The sequence below is a fragment of the Pinus tabuliformis genome, chromosome J, assembly GCF_031772625.1.
Source record: "Pinus tabuliformis cultivar Carrire ecotype Pingquan chromosome J, CPIR1, whole genome shotgun sequence".
NCBI classification, from domain to species: domain Eukaryota; kingdom Viridiplantae; phylum Streptophyta; class Pinopsida; order Pinales; family Pinaceae; genus Pinus; species Pinus tabuliformis.
In genome coordinates, this window is record NC_142295.1 from 536,486,520 (window position 1) to 536,496,761 (window position 10,242).

Here is a 10,242-nt window from a genome sequence, read left to right on the forward strand (position 1 = left end):
TCAAAGTAGAGGAGATTCTTGCTGGACCCTGGGAGGAGCTTGTACAACATCAAGGCACCAAGTTTGTAAAGTTCTTCTTTGATTAAAGTTAATACAATCAAATTCATTTTTCTCAATAAATTGTCTTATATGGTTTATTTCATGAATTCCTTGATCATCATGATAAATATGCTTTACTATATTGGCTTTTCAGGTGCTATTTAATGTGTGTGCTTGTTTGTGTTTGCAAATTCTTTACAAGGGAGCTCATTTGGATCAACGGAGTGTGGCTTCCACAAACTAGCATTGGACCCGAGGTAGGCCTAAAACACCTGTTTGCCTTTATTTATAAATTGCATATTTAGAGAAAGATAGAATTTGTTTGGTTTTCTTGTTGCTAGATATCATTAGATACTAGGGAGGTCGGTCTTGTCCGCAAGAACGACTTATCCGGCCGACACTCTCTCATCCGCCAGACATGCGTCGGGTGCTGAATGGAATCTCTCATTTTTCTCCAAACCTGCTTACCGCCCAAGGATGCCCCCGATATGTCGTCTATTTTCGGAGCACGGGTCTTGCCTTTCACCTTAGCGCCTTCCCCATGGTTTCTCAGCTTCCCATGCGACCAAGCACTCGGGGCCTTTCCTTTTTGAGGGGTTTTTCCTAGCCTAAGCACTAATCGCTCATCAGAAATGCCCTCTATTTCCCGATCTGGGCTTCCCAAGTGCCAATTTTGCCTCCTGCGCAGTCTCCATGGGCCTCGGTCAGCGCGCTTTGACTGAGGTCCTCGTCGTTCCTTGCTGGCTGCAAACTGCCACCGTCCAGAGGTTTTCCTGATCGCTCTTTATCCATAATTTTGAAGTCTATCCTGATTTGATACAGTCATGGAACTTTGATTATTTTTCATGGATCCAATTCGGATCAATATTAAACAATATTTTTTTCATATTATAATTATAACTTCTTAATGCTCCTTCTTAGGTGGCTTGCTCCCCCTTCCTTCTTCTTAGGTGACTTGTTCTCCTCTACAATTATTTATACATATCTTTTCAATTCACCAAAAGTTTATTTGGGTACAATTACTTATCATTATAGTTGAACCAATATTATAATATTATTAACTGCAGAAGATGTTGAGCAGTTATTCCAAAAGTAGGTAAATGCAAAATAATAGATAACAAAGAGTCATTGATAACCACATTGAAAATACATGTAAATGTTTAAGGATCATGGTCATACCATTAGTTTAGCTACCACAAATATTGAGACTATAATGATTTTCCTGGCCTTGAATCTAATACTTTACCATGTTACCACATGATCATGTCCCAACCTCTAGTCATCCTATTGCTAAGAACATTATACCCAATTCATGTGTTTTTAGAGACATCTGAAAAATTTGAAATGATTTGGAGAATATTAGCACAACCTTGCATAAGGATGACACACATAAATATAGAAATAATCCAAATTTTTTACATTTGTTAATTGTGACAACCCCTTTTAGTAAAACCCCCTATTGTAAATATTGTAACTATTTGTTGTAATTAAATGATTGAGATATGGGACATAGATTTCATATTTTTGGGGAGGAAGTCCTTGGGAAAATTAAGGAGAATTGATTATCTAATGGAAGCATAACCAACTGGAACAACTGTCATGTAAAGGCAATAACAAATGATGAAAAGGATGAGTTATGGGAACTAACAAACCATGGGCTAGTGAATTACAATTGGAGGAGAAGGGCTTGAATTCACACCACCCTTAGATAGTTAGAATGGTGATAACATGAAGGAAACATAATATCCCTCTATAATGATGCCACAATGTGGATGGGAAAGGAGAGGAAGAGTAATAGAAGCATCCAAAGAAACACATGTAGAGTAGCATGTGAAGAGGGGATATACTTAGTGCAAGAGGAAGAAGAAAAACACATAGAGGCATTTAAGGAATATATAGATCGCAACATATGGAAGAGGAGACTTAGCACAATAAAACAAGAGTAGACTTAGCGTGAACAAATAGAACACACAAAGAGTGATAGATCCAACGAAAATAATAGAGAGGAGATTCCTGGAGGCAACACAAGAGGGGATCCATTGGAGCATAAAAAAAACCTTATAAGGAGAAAAAAATACACATTACACCATTGAATGGGTGGTGAAAGAGAAGAGAATATTTTTAGTTCACTGGAAGAGCAGGGTGGATATCTCTCAGTTGAAGGGGCAAATCTTCTTTGGAATCTTGGTTTTGGTGGAGGCCATGTTCCTTTGGATTCCTGGTTATAGAGTGTCCAGGGTTCCTTCCCTTTCTTGGTTGCATAATTAACAATTACTTTAGTGTGTTTTGGAGCCCTAGTTTAGGGTGCATCCACTAAAAGCATTGTTTCATGGTTATTCTCAGAGAGTTTTGGACTCCCAGTTTAGGGTGGAGCCACTAAGGGAATTTCTATAAGGGTGGAGGTGGTTCAACCTCTAGATTCCTTGTAATAGATTGAAGGGTGGAGATGGCATAGTCTATAGATTCCATTGATTAGCTAGTGGGTGTAGATGGAATGATCTTTGGATTCCATGTTTCAGTTGGAAACATTGTTTATTTCCTTTGAGCACTCCTCCTCAAGCTATGAATCTAGCTCAAGCGTGATTAGCTACAAGAAAGGTCACAATGTAAGCCAATATTAGGTTGGGTGGTGTTGTAGCAACTACAACCACCCTCCAAAATTTTGTCTTGGACCGTTTTCGAGCCTCCCTACTAACCTCTCATAGCACTTTGTCTTGCTTCATCAGGTACACAAGCTTCAGTGTTTTTCATGCACAAAGGCAGCCTGTCGAGCGCAGCTTGATGCATTCCCCTCACGGGCTGTTCACTCGGACTTGGTCTAGTTGTAGGCTGAGCAAATTCCCCAAGAAATTACACATTTTTGGAGGGAAACCAGCCTTCCCTCCAGAAATTGTACAATTCTATCTGGCAGCCTGCTACGCTCCAGAATTGTGCAATTCTGCCAACCAACACTCCTAGTAGGAATTGCGCAAATTTCCCCAGCAGGTCTACTCAGCCAGAATTTGCGCAAATTTCCCCAGCAGGGCTACTCAACCCAGAATTTGCACAAATCTAGGTAGAATTCAACTGCTCTGCCCAGAAATTGCGCAAACCTCCTGGGAAGTCAACCCAGCTCCCAACCCGGAATGCACATTTTTCTCAAGCAATTGAACAACTACAAGCATGAGTAGTTTGGTTGACTAGTTCCACTCGGGACTTGCATGCATGCATGAGTTTCTCTTCCCGGAATAGCAAAAGGCAACATGCAAAAGGAATCCCATGATTAAGAGAGCTATTTTTAGCAGCCGAGGGTTACATGCAAAGTTGTTTTAGAAGTTTCCCTCCAAGTGTCGCTTTTTCCTAGATTTGTGGCATGTGTGTCATGAGCCAAAAATTATTTATTCGACGCATCAAAGATCATTATTTCAAATTGATATTGGATTTCTGACATCCCACGACACATCCAGGACTCTTCGACACATCCGGCTCAGCTATTCATGAGTAAGTGGCCTCAACTTGTCTTTTTCAGCATTTCTATTGCTTTTGGTGTATTTGCTTGTTTGAGCACTGTTTGCTTGATTTCTTTGAATGATTACTATCGTTTGCATGTATACTAGCTTGTCCTAGCTCTGTTTCAGTTTTCGTTACTATCTCACTGCTATCACATGTATGAAACTGTTTTGCACGAACGTTTGTCGAACCAGCAAACTGCTTCACCTGCATGCATGTTGATTTGTTTGTTGAATCTTTCATTCATGTTTTGCATGCACTGTCAATAACTTCTACTTTTACTTAGTTTTTCCATGCATTCAGTGTCTTATTTGCTTTCAGTTACCCATCGGCAAGTCGGGCCAACCTTGGTCCGTACTCTGCCTCACTGAGACTGCATTGCGCAATCTGGGGAAGGAAGGCCGTGCCTTCCTCTCCAAAAACGCGCATTTTTTCCTAGCACTAGCCTTGAGGACCATTTTGCACATTTCTGGAGGACAGTGACTGCTGGCCTAGGAAATTGCGCAATTCAGTCCCTCGGACTGCAGTCCTTCCTAGCCGGAATTGCGCGTTGAGCAATCCCAGCAGCCAACAACCAGTCTGGATTGTGCATACAGATCCAACATCCAGTCCTACCTCCGAGATAGCCAGATTGCCTTTTCCGTAGTTCTGGTAGCTAGTTACCCAACCTCCTAGAAGAAATTCTGCAAACTTTCCCATCAGTTTCCCAGGTATGTGATGTGTCATTCCCCGAAATCTGCATTCTTTTTGCTGGCAGATTCCTTGCCATGCATGTTGTCTATATCCAGATATTTCAGGTGTCCATCTGTCTCAATGGCTTCCAAGAGAACATGATCTCAGGACATTGATGGAAATGCAGCTGGGGCAGTAGTTGAGCAAGTTTCCTCTAGTATGCCGATCTATGAAGATACAAAGTTGTATCTAGACAAGGACATCAAACTAAAGTGGCAAGAATTCAATAAAACATTTGCAGGCACTTTTGGGGAACACCTCAAAGACCTTCAGGTGTACGTGAACATTCACAAGTCCGACTTATACTGGATTTCATGCATATACCCCGTGTTCCCATGCGCAGACATGATACATTGGATCATCTCTCGCACTGATCCTGAGATGATGACCTTGAACAATGTCAGTGGGACGAAGCATGTGACCTTCTGGGAATAGGATTATGATGAGATGTATCAGATGTCAAAGCCCATGACTTTCATGGAGACTCCATTTTGCCTACCCAGCAATAGTGCTAACTCGAGAGACACTATGAAGGATTGGGTAAAGGAGCTAGCTTGTTTCAGGATGACACCCAACCAGGTCTACAAGAAAAAGATACTAAGGAAGGCATACCAATACTTTATCATATTTTCTTATTGATTGTATGGCCAAGCAAGCACAGAAACCTTCCCACAAAGTTGGGTGGTGGCACTGGACCAAGTGGCTAAAGAAGGAAAATCATGTAACTATTCCAATATATTGTCTCATCAGCTAAAGGAGTAAGTCACGAAGGCTCGACAGTCACCCAGAGGTATGCATGTAGAGATTTACATGTTCGCCTACATCCTAGATGCAATTTGTGCCCGATATGATTTCTTGGGCTTGGATTGGGCATGGTCACTGGCAGAGAATGCTGTGAACACATATTTCAAGTTGTTGTTTGAATGCAGCTTCAAAAGAGTAATCACACGGTCGTCCGATCATTTTTTCATCCTTGTGTACAACATGTTATTTGAATAGGGCCCACCCTACATGTCAAAGGAAGCAATGGAGGCATTGATAGGCATTGCAGATTGGTATGCCTCATCATCCGAAACTTTCATCCGAATGTTTAGTGTAGAGAAGCCTTTACATGTTCTGCCAAAGTTTTCCTTAGATGTACTCGTCATGCAGGAAGTAGCCTATCGCATCTTGGCAGGAATGATAGCTAGACTGCAGTGGAAGAAGAAAGCACCTTGGCCCACTCTTCTGTTGCGGATTGGGTTATATGATATTTGGAGTATCAAGCAAGCAGATGTCGAAGCAGAACCGATGAAGAAGTACCTATTCGACCTCCAGAGCTACAATCCGTATGACCCCCATTGCATTGTGAAGGATCATTGCATGAGAGTTCAGTTCAACTAGATCTACGGGGAATTTCAATGGGTTGAGGACGACCCATGGAGATATTGCTATAGTTTCTCCAGACCTAATGAACTGATCGGATTCAATGTGGAGTGGTTAGCGAAGTAGCGTGAAGTAGCATCATAGAGAGCACCAACGATAACAACGATGGTAGCAGAGCCAAGCATACTAATGCATGAAAAATGGAAGAGGAAGATTTTCGATTGCATGGAGGAGGAGCAAAGCTGCAAGTTTCGAGTAGATCCACTTGTAGAGAAAGCAGCTATGGCTATAGAGATAAAGAGGCAGTAACACGACAAGCAAATCACGCGAAGGTAGAAGGACAAGAAGAGAATGGAAGAAGCAAAGAAGGAGTTGTATGAGGTGAGAAAGCAACTCTGAAGGGAACAAGAGCTGCACAAATAGGAGAGGGAAGCACAACAGTAGCAGATACAATAGGGAGTGCATCATGTGCAAATAGATGAAGTAGCACCCATACAAGTAGTTGATAAATCTGAACATCTGGCATTAGGAGAATAGGGTGAACCATCATAGGGGCAAGACTTTGCTCATGAGATAGAACATGCAATTCAATAGTTGGATGCAGACATGGAGCAACAGGAGTTGGAACAGGATACCGACCTCATGCCTCACCACAAAGAGGTCGACTCACCTGCTTCAATGCATCTAGAAGAAGAGAAAGTCTCAGATGAACAAGGAGGCACTGAGATCCTTGGTGATCAGCCAGAAGAAGAGATGCACAACATCTCGTTTGATGAATCCCAACATAGAGTTGTGTAGTCTCACAGAGTGTCAACTTTGGAGGATCAAACATCTCCTGCACAAGTTGAAGAATGAGTGATCATGACTGATGTGCACAAGCATCCAACTACCTTGGCCGATGCAACTAGAGTGTATGTCGAAGCCACTAGCTCAAGTGTTCATTTTCTTATAGCTGAGAATGAGTGAATGGTGAAGGAACTACAGGTGGCCAAGCAAGGAGGAGACTTGGTGATAATGTCTGCCCAAGCTGAACTGAAGAAGGCAATACTAGATGAAGTATTGTCCCTTGACACAGTTATGTGAGCATTGTACTCCAAGTTTGGTACCGTGCACAAGGCAGTCATCCATCTCAATGGATGGTAGCAATGATGTGCTAGGAGAGCACGCATCTTGACGAAAATACATGTTGCTTTTGATGACTTGAAAACATGGATGATGAAGTACAAGGGAACCCCACTTCACTTACATAAGATGATGAGGGTCGATGCGGTCGAGTTGAAGGCATGTATCTGAAGTCAGATTCAGAATTATGAGGACCTCCCACAACTCATCACTAGCACACAGGATTCTCATGCACGAGTATTCAAGAGCATGGATGTTGTGGTGCACACACATACAATCCCATCACCTGGGACTCTCACCCAGGCGAAAACCAAGAAGTAGGTCCAATTAGAGCTTGACTCATACTTCAACAAGTTGATGTGCATCGCCACAAGACTGTACTTGCCTATCATTGTAGACATCATGCACAAGCATGTTGCTGGTCCGACCACATTGAAGATAATGATGAGCATGCTTCTAGAGGAGTTCGACAGAGGAGCCCAAACAGTGTACCCGGATGCAATGAAGGTGAAGGTTAGGTTTCACATGGATGTCACTACGAAACACACAGACACTATCAGAGACTACAGAACTTGGCATTAATATGTTACTATTGATTAGCATGAGGATTTTGAGCAGTTGGACTTCTGTAGCTATCTAAGTCAGAGTTATGTCTAGTTTGGCTTGCTCAAGCCATTGTGTTCACATGAGTACATGTGCATTGTATGGTTGAGTCATGTCAAGTGTCAATAGTGGATGTAACAGTTGTAGAGTAGGTGAAGAGTCACAAGGGTAGTTGAACAGTCACAAAGGGGAATCTCAAGGGCCACCCCACCCTTTGCTATAAATAGTCCCTCATAACTCATTGTATAGGCTTTTGGTCATTCAAGCTTCTGATAAGACTATCTTGGAGAAAGCTTGGACAATATTGTAACACGCCTTGGCTTCTCCACTGCACGGAGCTAGTTCATCTCTTTGGGGGAGTAGGAGGATGTGGTTGTAACGTTCCACTGTTGGGGTTAGCAGGTTTACATGGATGTATTGTATGATTGGGACTTACACTTCTTTATATAATAAGAACCAACACATTTTCATGCGTATGTTGTTATTTTAGTTTGGCTGTTGTGGTTGCTTAGAAATGTATGTTGTTTAACTTATGTAGTTGTGTATGAACTGCTTCGTATGAGATTATATGAATCTTGTTGTAGATGTCTTGTTGGTTTAACCATCACTTTGGATTATCGATTGATCTGCTTTCCAGCTTATGATGCATCTTCGCTTGTGTGTTCCCTTCTCAGTTGATCACTACTATAGGTTGCTAAGGGGTGCACTCATCTCACCCCCCATGTGTTAGAACCTCTCATTCACCTTCCTTGACTCACTGCGACGGTCACAACCTTGCTATTGAAAAAATTATCTTACTTGCCTCTATGCGACATCACGGTCAAGGCATTACCTTATGACCCACTTTTGGGACTCCTACACCAAACAGTCTAAGGTCTAATTAACACTTCTTACCGGGGAGATCCCCTTGACATGTTGGTAGGTCCAGCACTGTCAACATTTCTGGGGCTAAAAGGAGGTCTAGATGACAAGCTGTGTCCTCTCATCCAGTTTTGAACCTTTGCATACCTTTCATGGGTTATTTCACTCTTCTTCCCCTGTGATGTTTTTCAAATCGTGATGTCTTCATGACGGGGGAGTTTTTCGATCTCTTGTCCAATTTCACGTATGATGGTGAAGATGAAGTGGCCTGGCCTGAGTACTTACATGACTTTCTTTCCATGCTTCATGAGGAAAATGGGTGTTCTGACGAACAGGCCAGCTTGTTGCTTGCACACACACTTTGCAAATCTCCATGTAGATGGTTGCTCAGCCTACTAGCTGATAGCGTGCACTCACTTGAGCACTTCTGTGATCTTATTGAAGACACTTTCTATCATTTTGATCCAGACCATCTTGACCAAAAATTGTTACAACAATTGAAGGCTCCACTTGAATCGATTATTGATTTTTGCCAGCGCTTCCATGACTTGCAGTTTCAAGCTCCGATGAGCCAGATGAAATTTTCTTATCTTTGGGACTGGTTCGATTATTGCTTTAAGAAATCTGTCATCCCAAGAAGAAGTTTGAGATCAAGCCTCGCTCAACATTCTTCATTGATGGAGCTGCGCAATCTCATGTGGACGCGGTCACTGCCTCAATTGACTATCCGCCTCCTTCTCATTCAACAGCTCCACCACTGCCAAGTGATGTTGAAGATCATGCTCACACACCTGTTCATCTTTCACATGCTCCCAACATCACTTCACTCAATTTTCACGCAGATTTGGTTGTGAGTCCTGCGAGTTCTTATATGCATTCTATTCTATGACTTCTGCCTTTGCACTCGGGTGTTCCTCCAGATGATGATGTCTTGGGTTCATCCATTCTAGACTCTTCAATTGTTGTAAACAAGGAACAACCCATTGATGGAGTTGGTGTCGTGCGCTGTGATTCATGAAGAGTATGAGTGGGAGCTTGAGCATCAACACTTGACGAAGGATGCCTCCCTTCCGTCTGAGCCCCTCCTTTATTTCCTAACATATTTTTTGAACCTCCCATCCATGATTTCACATGTGTGTCTTCATCCATGGATGAACCCATTGTTGATCACTCGCAGGACTCACTGGATGTTGGCCCATCATTCGACAACGAGGAGGATAAGCTACTCATTGAAAATCCACTTGATCTTTCATCTGCATTTTTTGGAAACAAAAATGAGTTTGTTTACTTTTCATCTACCCCTTTGTTAGATTCATCTGATCATGAGGATGCCGATGAAATCATTGATTTTTCTAATCGTGGCAATCGTGTTCCATTTGTTTCCATAATTGATCAGGATCTTGACTCTATCGTAGTTAATATTTCAAAGCCTCTGGTTTATGATGATATACCTGATGATGAAGTTGAAACACCCAAGACTGTCGAGGCACTTCAGCCCGAGCTGATGGTTTTGTTAGGTCCTTTCTCTCTTGGGGTTAGTCTCACTTCCGGTAAGGAAACTGTTCAATCACCCAAGGCTCCTCATCACTCATCTGTATGCATTGAAGATCCATCTCACACACAAATCACACTTCCTCCACTTGAACTGCATGATCCCATCACTCATGCATTGGAGGAATCCCACATTGCAAGCACACATGTATGACAAAAGTTATCTTTATTTCTTTTGTTTTCTTGCATGTCTCAGTAAAGAGTGTGCTTGTGCTTCAAAGTTTCTCGCAGTGTCACACAACACCATGATAAGTCCACGGACTGCTCACCATGCACTTGTACGCACTTATGTCCTATGGGCACTGTCAGACACAAAGTGTGGTTGTCTTCATTGTTATATCTTTCTTGCTTGCTGGTTCACACAACTGGGTTGCTTTCGGACCAAGCCTTCACCAACATGGGTCAACCAATGCGTTGTTCGCTGCATTGGAAATATCACTTCACGTGATCAAGCCCATGCACCGTTACTGTAGGAGTACG

The 10,242-nt window shown here is 42.4% G+C and overlaps 1 non-coding gene across 1 annotated transcript; it reads left to right on the forward strand.

Moving 5' to 3' along the window:
- The first annotated feature begins 1,355 nt into the window (after window positions 1-1,355).
- LOC149228128 (U6 spliceosomal RNA) lies at window positions 1,356-1,455 on the forward strand. The gene has a single exon (XR_016248496.1). It is a non-coding gene; the product is annotated as a U6 spliceosomal RNA (small nuclear RNA).
- The last annotated feature ends 8,787 nt before the right edge of the window (window positions 1,456-10,242 follow it).